At 42.7% G+C, this 12,248-nt stretch overlaps 2 long non-coding RNA genes across 2 annotated transcripts; one reads left to right on the top strand and one right to left on the bottom strand.

Annotated features, from left to right (window-relative positions):
• The first annotated feature begins 711 nt into the window (after positions 1-711).
• LOC144327517 (uncharacterized) lies at positions 712-5,106 on the top strand. Its single transcript, XR_013392589.1, has 2 exons — positions 712-2,077; positions 4,616-5,106. It is a non-coding gene; the product is annotated as an uncharacterized LOC144327517 (long non-coding RNA).
• A 2,414-nt stretch (positions 5,107-7,520) lies between these two features.
• LOC114596134 (uncharacterized) lies at positions 7,521-9,139 on the bottom strand. Its single transcript, XR_003706432.2, has 2 exons — positions 8,960-9,139; positions 7,521-7,923 (listed from the first exon to the last, which is right to left on the bottom strand). It is a non-coding gene; the product is annotated as an uncharacterized LOC114596134 (long non-coding RNA).
• Positions 9,140-12,248: the final 3,109 nt, after the last annotated feature.

Here is a 12,248-nt window from a genome sequence, read left to right as displayed (position 1 = left end):
TGGATTTGTGGCAGTTCTGTCCTGTGGGCTCAAAGCAGGTAAAACACTTTATGGATTTATTTATAACTTTTGTATGCCACCCCGTAACATAAATGTTCTCTGGATGGCTTACAGTAAATAAGTAAAAAATACAATGCAATTTCGTTCCCAGGCGCATGGTGCCTGCAGCCATTGCGGTGAGAGTCCAAGCATAGAAATAGACACAGGACATTGGTATTGGGTTGAAATAGGCCACAACTTTGATTGATTACAGATGTAAGTAGGTTTTGGCCAAGGTATTAGGGATGTATCTGGTATCAATCAACTCATCTGCTGGTTGATAAGTAGGGTTGGGTTGAACCTGACTGGGGGAGGGGATCCATCCCCCTAACATGAACCAGGTGGTATGATCCCACCAGGGCCACCATTGGGAAGGGTGCTATTGACCCCATTGACCTGTGTGTAGACTTTTGGACAAAGACACACATTCCTGGACCCTTTTAACAGGGTACCTGATCACATAAATATCCAACCCAATGCTATGAGATGGGCAAAAGCCTGCAGACCAGCCAACTTGTTTGCAGGAGAAATTCTTCCCTGGCCCTGAATATGGCAACTGAAAATACCATAGCAAAGTCATCACACTGCCCTGCCCGCTTGCCTTTGGGCAGGAAACATACAGACTGGGTGGGTGGTTAATCCCACGATGAACCCCTAAGAGCAAGGACCCCCGGATGTGGCCTTCAATTTGTAGCACCGCAACCCTGCCCCCAATGTCCCCGGATTAGCCCATTCAAAGGGGCCTTTGCTGCCAAGGCTACTGTGGCTGGAGAAGGAGGAGGTGCTGAGGGTCCCACCCACAGCTGCGCATGAAGGAAAAATGGCCCCTGGACTAGGCAGCGGCTGTGCTGAGCAGCAAACACCGCTTCCCCAGAACCGCAGGTAAACAGATACTGCAAAGTAAAATGCGAAACCATTAAAAAAGGAGTGGGGAGCTAGACAAATCCAACAGAATGGAACCTGACACTCCTCCGTATTAAAAACACAGATTATAAAAGAACAATCCCGAGAGGCTCAGGTTAGTTATTTTAAAGGCTTGCGTGAACTCCCGGCACCAGGCAAGCTTTCCTGGGAAGGCTTTTCTATAAATGGGGTGCCACATTGGCCTCTGGTTGGGGTGGTGGGAGTTGTAGTCCAGCAAGATCTGGAGGGACCACACTGGCTACCTCTGATGTAAAGGGTTGTGCTGTTAGGGGATCTGGCTGTGTACGGGGCAATCTGGGCCCTGCAGAATTGTTGTGTAAACATCATTGCAGACACATGCTGTTTAAAGGGCTGCATCCTCTTCCTACACCCACAGGCCGCCTGCTGGCAATACCATATTGAGGTATGATTAAATGGCATTCAGAAATTCTGCTGAGCTCCTCGTGTTCTGCAGATATAGTTAATCCTCAAGGAATTTGTGAATGGAGTGTGCAAAATACATTTGACCTTTAAGTAAGCACTGATCGTATGTCTTGTTTTATGTTGTTGTCTTTTTAAATCACAATTTTCTACCCGGGCGACTGTAACTGTTACCTTGGCTGATTTTATATAACCCCACTCTTTATTTCCCCCCTCTTCCTGCTTTTTGATTTTCCTGGTGAGTACAATTGAAAATGTCAGTGATGTAGCTCCAGTGTCCTCCAGTAAGAGGAGGATTAGAGTTTTCCTGACAGAGAAGGGCAGGGGCGGGCGGGGATTACAACAGTGCATCTGACGTAAGAGAGGGCAGTTTATGATGCATCAGAGAGGATAACAATTATAGGAAAGCAGAAAAAAGATGAGAAATGAATGGAATACATATCGCCAGGGAAAGCCAGCAATGTGTGTTGCAACAGTTCTTTCGGCAACCTCCCTGCTGTTCAGTGTTCTACACACGACTGAGCCCACCCTTATGCATTCCCACAGTGGAAGCAATACACCTGATTTATCAAGCCCCATGAAAGGAAACCGGCTTTAGTAATTCAGTTACTCAGTTCTTAAGGCTTTGTGTTCCTCCCTCTGATGATGTGTGGATAAATCTAGTTTTCCCTGCAGGATGCGGCATCGTACAACTGTAAGTTATCAAAAAAAATATTTCAGGGTTTCTTTGTTTTTTAAAAATATATCTTATGAGCAAGAGGGCTATGTCAGGGGAATATTTCAGTAAGTGATTTAGCACTCAGTATACAACAGTACCATATTTTTATTGTCTTATGCATAATGCCAGAAAAGCCTAATTAATATGAAAAAACCCAACATTGGCAGTAATTCTATTGGTACATGATGCACTCATATAAATTAATTAAATGTTGCTTAAATTTGGTGGGATATGTAGATACAAGGGAATAGGAAGAGCTAACCAGTTTTACACCTTGCCCAGTATTCTCATGGTTTGTACAAATGCTAAATATGTAAGATAAGCATAGCAGTCTCCCTGTAGACTGTATGCGAACTACATCAGCAAGACCACCACCACAGGGGCTTTAAGAACTGTCTAACCAATGCCAAGATTAGTGGACATCTTGTTACTAATGTCAAAGAGTTGAATCAGGCCCTAATTGCCTGCTAAATGACCACAGAGACCAAAACACATCACAGCTTTAGTCGTCACATTGAACTCATGGAAAATCACACTGGTTTGTTGCTGTGACTGACGTCATGCCTAACAGACTAGGGGGTTCTGTGTCCGTCTCAAAGGTGTTCTGTAAACTTGAAAGCTCAAATACTCCTATTACAGTCTACATTTCTTACAGCACAATCCTATTTGTGTCTTCTCAGAAGTAAGTTCCATTGAGTTCAGTTACCCCCAAGTGAGTGTGAACAGAAGTGCAGCTTTATCAACTTCATCTCGCACTTTTTTCCCAGCTTAGTTGTGGATATGTCATGTTAATATAGTAATGATATTGTTTTGAGTTGGTGGGTGCCAGGGGTAATGAGTTCCAGATACCCATAATTCCTGGATTTAGTAAGTGTTAGAATTTAACCAATGCTTGGAGAACTAAACTGGAAGTCAGTCTCTTAATAGCTGGACTCAGATCTTCAAAAAGATGGGCCATTAGCAGAGAACAAAGGCAGGCATATGGGCTATCAGCAAAGCATAGACTCTGTGCCAGCCAGCAAATGGAGGCAGCCCTTCCTGAACTATGAGATCACTAGTCATAATACAATGCCAGAGTTTTTCTTAGGAGGAAGTTTTAGGGTTTTAGTTGGCTGTGGAGTGATCAGGCTTGAGGTACAGTGATATCTTACTTTCCCAGCCACATTCACCTGCACTTTACAAAAAATTACATGGAAATTTAGAAGTGCATCCAGCAATTATATGCTTGTGAATATAGCTTTTCTGTCACTTCCAGTTTCAAATTATTGATCATGGTAATTGGCACGCTTTTCAAGGACTTATATGGAAATGGCCACACACGTTTCAAATTTCATGCCAGCTACTGACATCTTTTAGTTTTTTCAACACTTTACTTTTCAAGTGTTGTTGCTATCTGTAGTTTAGCACATTACCGGCAAAATATAAGTGGTTTGAGTAGGTGTTATTGATGTCCAGTTGAGCTTGATCTAGGCCCTAGATTCTAGGGAATTGATGAAGGCCACAAGGCCAAGTACACCTACTTGGAAGTAGCCACAAGCAAATATGTACAGGAATTTAGTGTGAAACCTCTACTCCATTCCAGCACTGATGTCATGAATTCTTAACGCTTTGCATCATCCTGGCACAAGCCTCCTCTTTGAAGTTCTCTTTCAGTTGCTAGCAGAGTGTTGCTGACAATGCATGTCTTTAGTAATGTCTTTGCCAATGTGTAATCTCCTTCTTCAAAGCATCTACAGGGGACCACCTACTTACCAAACAAAAATTCAGCTCATTGTCAATCAGCAATTTGTAGAGCGGTGACTCATATCTTTGGCATTTTTGAGGGTTTGAGGGTTTCTAAATTAGCGTGATGGTACCTAAACTCTGCATTTCTCTCTTTGGTAAGATGAATTCAAACCTGTAAGCATTTGTGTGAAAATATTTCATCATTCCCTACCTGTATCTATATGACCTTTAGAATACCTTACATCTGAAGGCAGTCCTGTAAAGGGAAGTTTTGAACGTTTGATGTTTTATTATGTTTCTGTTTATGCTGGAAGCTGCCCAGAGTGGCTGGGGCAACCCAGTCAAATGGGTGGGGTATGATGATGATGACGATGATGATCACACCTTTCGCTAGCAAAACTCCTGTACAGGATTGCGCTCTAATTATACTAGTTGAAAACTCAGTCTATTTCTTCTCCTTTTTTCTGCTTGGTGGGCTGATAACATTATTACAGATGGATACTGACAAATTCTTTCTCACAAATCTAGGCTTATATACAGGATCAGGGACCATTCTTTCCATGCTTGTGCTTTGAGAATCAGTCCTGGTTGGTGCTCAGTAATTTTTCTACCTTACATTTTTATTTTAACAGTTTTAAAAGTAAATTACCTTGAATGAAATCTCTGTGCTTTTGCCATTTGACCTAACATTGCCCTCCTTATTCGTGTCAAGATCCACTTGTCTCTTCCTGCCTTCTCATCACTTCCTTTCTTCTCATACTAATGTCCTCTTCTTTTTCCTTTGTGCAGGTTTGGTCTCTCTCCCCACCCACCCTATCAGCGGCTTGAAAAATCTGTAATCAGTGCAAATGCCCAGTGCCTCCCCCATCCATTCCCGTTGCAAAAGGCTGAAACTGGTGTGGTAAGGGCAGTGCATTGTGGAGATCTGTCCATCAATTATCATTGAGCTCCAAATTAGCCTCTCTTGAAACAGACAGATCCTTTGGCTCTCCCAACGAATGACTCTCCTTTGTGCATCGCTATACATCAGGCTTGAAACTGATTCAGTAAATTTATTTTTTAAAACAAATGCTAAACACCGTACAGAAATGGAGTAAGAGTATGGAAGCAGCCTTGTAATAATAAGCCTCGTTGCCTGTAACCACAGAGAGCTGAATATTGGCGAAGGTTTTTTTCCTTGCTATCTCTACCAAGAACTGATGGTGAACAGAGTAAAATAAACAATGATATCAGTTACCTCTTCCTGACCTAAATAAAGATGTTTAGCTATTTAAATCAAATCACGGTTGTTGTGTTTGGGTTTCTGTATTGCTGCACAACCATGCAACACTATATGAAAAACTGTGTAGAAAAAAATGGGTCACTTAGGGGTATGCTTGTTGCGCTGGTGAAATGTTTAGTGCCAGCAGAACTAATATTTGCATGAGAAAAATGCTTAAGTAGGTTGCTGGTAACTTTGTTGCACAAACTATTGTGTAATGAGTTTTTGCTAACGCGGCTGTTGCCCTGGATTTCACTGTTGCAGAATATTAAAACTCACCGGTCTGCTAACGCAAGAACCCTTGCGCTAGCAGAGGACATTAGATACAGCCTAATATATATTGTATTTTGTATTTGGCAGTGAATGCTCTGATAGTAAGTGGGGAAGCTGGTACAGAGGCTCAGAAAGTTCCATTGCTCAGAAAACAAAGCAGTTTGTGAACTTCTGTGAAGGGAGGGGAAATTGTTCATTTTAGTCGGGAAAAGATTAGTGGTGCGCTGAATTTTGGCTGCCTTTTCGTTTTCAACACTGACGTTTCCATTTCATAAGCAGGTGAAGCCCAGACTGAAGAAGAAACCACCTCCAGTGAACTATCACTTTTCATTAGCATCATTATAAAGCATCTAGAGTTTGGTAGGCGCTGTATATACTATTTAAAAAAACACACAAAAAACCCCCACAGACAATAATCTGTACCCAGTGTCTTACAATCTATGAATCCAATAGACACAACACGAAAGGAAGAAGGATGGGGAGGAAAGGGGAAAACAATGAAACTCAGGCACCAATTCTTAAAGTTATATAATTAGTCTCATGGTGACCAGTTTGAATGTAAACAGTTCAGGAAGGGAAGAAGGCAAGTGGCCTCTCCATGGCACCAGAGGAGATGGCTCTGCTGTCCCCCACTGATGCAGCCAGGTGGAATGATGAATTATGGCAGTTACTAATTGGCACGTTTAGTCATCTTGTCCAACACTGCAATTTCCATAAGCTGTTTTTCTTTTTAATTTTGTTTTGGTTACTATTACTCTCACAGTGCTCCACCATTTCCAGCACTGCATTGCCATACTGCAGGAGCAGTGAGGACACCGTTTACTTTAAAAAGGTATAATCACAGATAATACATTTTTAACATGGGATGCCCACTTAGCATAAGTAAACCTGGAAGGAAATGGGTTTCTCCCAAGACAAGGCAAAATTAAACATGATTCAAAGCTTTCTTCCATCTTCTTGGTGTGAGCTGATTTTGAAATTATTTCTGCAGCATTCACCTTGGATTATTTCCAAATGTAGGGGGATTTTTGTCCTGGGGGTGGGAGTTTGTCACTGTTTCTGTTTTTGCAACTTCCTCCCACCATTTATATGGTGTTCCCATGTGGTTTTTGGCAGGATATTGGGCTGTGTTATAAAATGCTCATTTACATTTTAGCAACCTCTTCAGTAAGCATAAAAGGGGGTGGAGTTCTGAAATGTTTGAGGGGAGAGTGAAATTTTTCAAAGGTCTTGTGTAAGTGTATGTGTACCTTTACCACCAGCAGGTCCCCCTCCCCCACCATTTCATTTACTTTAAATTATGCTGTTGCCTGTTGCAGTAGTGGAACACCTCTTCTCCCAGAAGGCCCCTGGAGCAAGGCTACATCCTGGCCTAGCATCATTCCAGGGGCATTTGGGCAGGGTGTGTGCATTTGAAATAATGGAGGCTGCCAGCTGCTGAGAGATGTTTTCCTGCTGCTGCTATGTAAAACTTAAGGCAGGGCTGGCCCACCCATGAGGCAAGGCGAGGTGACTGGTGCCTCAGGTGGCAAGATCCACAGGGGAAACTAATCCTGATGTAGATCTCTATTTCCCCCCACCCTCCTGATGCAGACCTTCACTCACCCCTTCTTCCCTTGTGGGGAGGGGAGCAGCATTTTGTGGTTCCATGGAGTGTTAAGAATCTCACATTCCCTTGTTTTGCATGTAAATAGGGTGAACACATGGAAACTAACAAGAGTTCACCACCATCATAGTTTGATCTTCAGGATGGCTGCCAAGAAATAGGAAGAGTGTAAGACAGTAAGACTCGCTGGTGCCATGACAATTTCTGTGTCAAGGAGGCAGTTGAGCAGGTTGATGAGAAAAATTCTCAATATCTGTTTGAGGAGCACCCACATGTTTTTCCAGTCCGACATAGAAATGCCACAGAAGGCACTGGATGTGCAGTTTCTACAACAGTCACCTGAAAGAGGAAGCTTTCATTGTGGAGCATGAAGAAATCCCACCAATGGAGCTCCCTCCAACCTCCTGTAGCCCAAGCTGTGGGCAATTTGGTGCTTCCTTCTAGTTCATCCAATCCCAGGGTGACCTCTACATTAATGACTGCCTTGTTTGAAGTCATGACATTTGCTCAGATCAGGAATCACCAGTTACTTTAAGAAAGCCCAAACAACTCCCTATGCTTAGGGGCATTTAATTTTTTTTTTTGCAAACTCAAGAGACCAGCTTGTTTCTTCCAGAAAATAAGCTCATACCTCTTGGGCCACGGGTGGGGTGTATAGTAGTAGACAATGGGACAAATGTGATGAAGACTGCAAAGGATTTGGGGCTTGGACACACTGACCTAGTCTTTAGGTCATTTAGTGGTAATCTCCCATTTGGCTTGATCAACCCAAGTGTCTCATCAAAGTGTTTGGCACAGCTGGCTGTATGTTTATCCAGGAAGGGAGCTGCCTTTCACATCCAATGTGGCCATGCTCGCATTCATTGGGAGCAAAAGGAACTGGAGCTTGGGTCACCAACTGCAGATGCAAGCACCTTCTTCTCTGTTGCCATGGATCAAGAAGAGGTCTCAGAGGAACTACAGAGAAAGGGTGAAGAAGAGCCAGAGGGAAGACTGGAAACTGATTCAGAAAAAAAGGTGGAGGATGACCACTAGACAGACACAGACAAGCTACTAAGTGTTGAGTTATAATTTCTTTGGCAGTAAAAAAATACTTGCATTGGAACACACAGAGTAAACTAATTGGTACCTTTCTGACAGAAAAACGAATCCTTAATCATTATTTCCCCAAACCACATAATTATTAAAAACACCACAAATTATGTTGCTATTATGTTGTATTATATTAATTACAGAATGATGATGACAATGTCCCAAGGAGAACTTTTATAAAGGGGAGCTACAAGGAGGCCTCTTGTAGGCATTATCTTTGTAAGTAAACAACACTATATGAACTTTCCCAAAAGCTCCCAAATCAAAATTTTCATTTTGTTTTCTAAATGTTGTCTTGTTTCTTTGTAAGTATGAAGATTTATGCAGAGATAAATATGGTTTGGTTCTGCAGTTTTCTAAAGAATAAAAAGCTTTCCTTGGCATAAATAAAACTCAAAATGAAAAGGAAAGAAACATTGCAATCCTATACATATTTGCTTAGAAGTAGCCCAGCCCCCTCTTCAATAGGACTTAAAGGTAAAAAAGGTAAAGGTACCCCTGCCCGTACGGGCCAGTCTTGACAGACTCTAGGGTTGTGCGCCCATCTCACTCAAGAGGCCGGGGGCCAGCGCTGTCCGCAGACACTTCCGGGTCACGTGGCGAGCGTGACATCGCTGCTCTGGCGAACCAGAGCCGTACACAGAAACGCCGTTTACCTTCCCGCTAGTAAGCAGTCCCTATTTATCTACTTGCACCCAGAGGTGCTTTTGAACTGCTAGGTTGGCAGGTGCTGGGACCGAGCAACGGGAGCGCACCCCGCCGCGGGGATTCGAACCGCCGACCTTTCGATCGGCAAGCCCTAGGCACTGAGGCTTTTACCCACAGCGCCACCCATGTCCCACCAATAGGACTTACATCTGAGTAAATATAGGAGTGCAGTATGTCAGGTCATGTAACTTACATATACATCAGTCACAAGTAAGTCTAGTACTTCAGAGTCTTGAAGCCAGTTCTTCCAGGGCCCTAGGGGAGATCTTCAGGTGTCCCTGTCTGTCTATGCCCCAGCTGGAGCACCTGCACATTCTATTACCTATTCTCCTGTGATGGGTGAACTCCTCTGATCCCGCATGCTTGATTTGGAATTGTGAATCCCTTTCATGCTTCTGCTGAACATGCAGAGGTGGGGGAGCAGGGAGACGTGACCAGTGGGGGTAGTCCTCCCCTCCCCGCAATGCATTCAGTCAGCATGCATGTGACCGGCATACACAGGACTGTGAATATGACGAAAGGGGGAGCAAAGGAAGCAGAACTGGGGTAAAGGTCTGGCCTAGAGAAATGATGCCATTTTGGCTGGACATGGGCAAACAAGAGAGGGAGCCAATGTGTATAGAGTTGCAAAGTCTAAAGTCTAGACCATGTTCGGGGAATTCTGACGGCTGTGGCTTTTTATAACATCACAGTGTTGTGACCTACCAACCCTAATGGACAGAAAAGGATAAAGGGCATTGGTTGGGAGGAGGCATGGACTGAGTTTCAGAGATTATATGGAACTGGCCAGCCAGTTATTTGGCTGCAAGAATATTGTGATTATAGAATGGTTCAATCTTTATTTCACTTCATTAATTCCACCAAAAAACCATCCCTATTTGTTTTGAGTCTACTCCCTTTCCTGCAGTTTCATATCTTCCTGTTGTAGCAATTCAGCCATTCCCAATCGGAAGTTAATTTGTCCATACAATGTGCAAGCTAAACAGTACATGAACACAAAGCTGCCCCTTTCATTGAACAGGCAAGCACATTTGTGTAAGAACTTTATGCACACACATTGTCAGAATGCATACCCAGGGGTCTGCACAAGGGCAACTTGTGGACTGATTCTATGCTGAACTGGTGAGAGTGATAAAGCATACACTGAGAATACTCTGCAAACTGCAATGTTGGGGGGAAGTCAAGCTGACTCATTCCTACACAGATTTTAAAGTGGTACAGCAGATCTACAAGGCATTTTAAAAACAGAGAGGCAGGGGAAGGAGAATGTGTCTTAACTTTCAAAACTTCTATCCGCAAACTACTTGAAAACATCGTATTAATATTTAACTGGAACTGGCAGACAGAAAAGTGTGGGAACTGCTTTATTAAAAGAATCAATGTTGATGTAAATGGCATTGCAAACATCACAAGGATATCATAAACCCTGGGAGGTTTTAGACGAGAAGAATGGGTGAAACCTGACCTGTGTCAATCAAGCCCTAACATGTGTGCTACCTCGAGACTCATCTAACATGAACCACAGATGTGACAGAGACTGAGGTCTGGATATATCAGAATGTATAACTGGGAACCAAACACAGTCTCCACTCATGACTAGAAGCTGATGCAAAAGGGGAGGGGAAGTGGAAGAAAGTTTGGTGAACAAGCATAGGAGCAAAAAGGGAAGTGATCCCTGAACAGTACAACCATCACCTGTATACTCATACCAACCTGAGACTTCCTGTTGCTTGTGCAGTACTAGCACACAAGAGACAAGTACCAGCAGACCCTGGAGAACCCTGAGATATGCACAGCTGCAAAAAGTTGCAGGGGGTAGGTAAACCTCAAGGTCCTACCCCAACCATAATAATTCAATATGGAATACTGAGAGACTGAGAGTAAACAAACTCTAAATGGTGGGAGAGAAGGACAGAACAGTGGCTGAATGGAGTGGTTGGAACAGGAGGATGGATAAACACACACATATACACATATGATATATACATAATAATAATCTCGTTGTCTGAATAGGTCCTGGTTCACCCAAGAGCTATTTATTTATGTTGTGAGGATCAGAAAGTGAGAGCTTCCCATAGACCTCAATTGAGTAATGAAATAATTTAGTGTAGCTGGAGTTGAGCACAAGTGTGTCCCTCCATATATAACACCACATAAAATTTCCCAATGAAGATTGAGTAAGCTCAGTGGGCACGAAGTGCAAGCTGGTTGCAGGGCGGGGGAAATCAGGGGGAAGGTATGGAATTGGGATGCAATGGAAACACTAGACAGCAACATTCCACACTGTAACATTGTGTTGCAAGCCCCACTTGAAGGAATTCTAGAAAGATACAAGGGTCCCCAGGATAAACCTAAGACTCCAATGGGCGTCACTCCTGTGTAATGTGCCATAATAGATCATTTTACCAGCTGCTCAATGCTGAGCTGCTCAATATCATCCATTCCTGGGTGACAAATCCGTTTATTTTATGACTACAGTAAACTCCTGCCTTTTTCCAGGTGTAACTTTGTTTAGGACAGTCTCTTGCCAGTGTTTCAAGGGGATGAAACATAGCCTGTCACAATGTATCTCACTCGTAATCACTTCTAGGGAATTGTTCATTTGCAGCCACTGTGCTTGTACATGTTGTTTTGTTAGGTTTCAAGTGCTTCAGTGAGAACAGTGAGTTTTGTTTCCTAATAATCAGGAATATTCACCTGTTATTTCACATGAGGTTCTTTGAGCACTGTTCAGACACTAACTGATCATCACTGAACAGGTACACCTCATTACCTCCATCACAAAGATAGGTCAAGTAAAGTCCAAGGTCATTGATCAAGTTTGTGTCTAGCAGCCCAAACACTCAAAACTCCCAGGTGTCTATTCTGCTAAGACCATGTCTTGTTTCTGTCACACCTACACTCTTGTCCTTGCAACCTAATTTTAACTTTTGGCTCACTGGAAGACAGCTGTGTAGGAACCATGCAGTGGGTACAAATGATTCTTTTATTTTTATTTCCCTGGAGTAAATGTGCACAGAATTCCTACCTAAATTTTACTGCTAAGCAATGAGATATTGACCTCTCCTTCTCTCTAAGAAAAAATATGTCCAGGATATGCTCGTGATGTTGTAGTTGGTTGTTGTTGTTGTTTTAAACACCATAAAAATTTTTATATAACATTTATATATCAATTTGTCTCAGTCTCAAAATTTACCTGATTTTTGTTATGTTCCTTCTGTGTGTGTTTTTTTTAATATAGTTGTGATTATGCTAATAAGTCAAAGGGAGGGGGGAAACCCCCAAATGAAAAATGTATAAATTGGCTAGAGCTGCATAGAGGGAGCACATGCCATAAACCATGGAACTGAGTTGACTACATATGTATATATATACATTTACGTATACAGAATTCTCTACCAAGCCACAGCTTCTGTATCACCTCACCCCAAAATGACGTTGCTGATGGCTAAATTTTGGGTTGGGGTGATTCTCCACTCTCA

This window comes from Podarcis muralis, chromosome 4 (assembly GCF_964188315.1).
Source record: "Podarcis muralis chromosome 4, rPodMur119.hap1.1, whole genome shotgun sequence".
In the NCBI taxonomy this organism is placed as follows: Eukaryota; Metazoa; Chordata; class Lepidosauria; order Squamata; family Lacertidae; genus Podarcis; species Podarcis muralis.
This window is presented reverse-complemented; position numbering and strand designations above follow the sequence as displayed.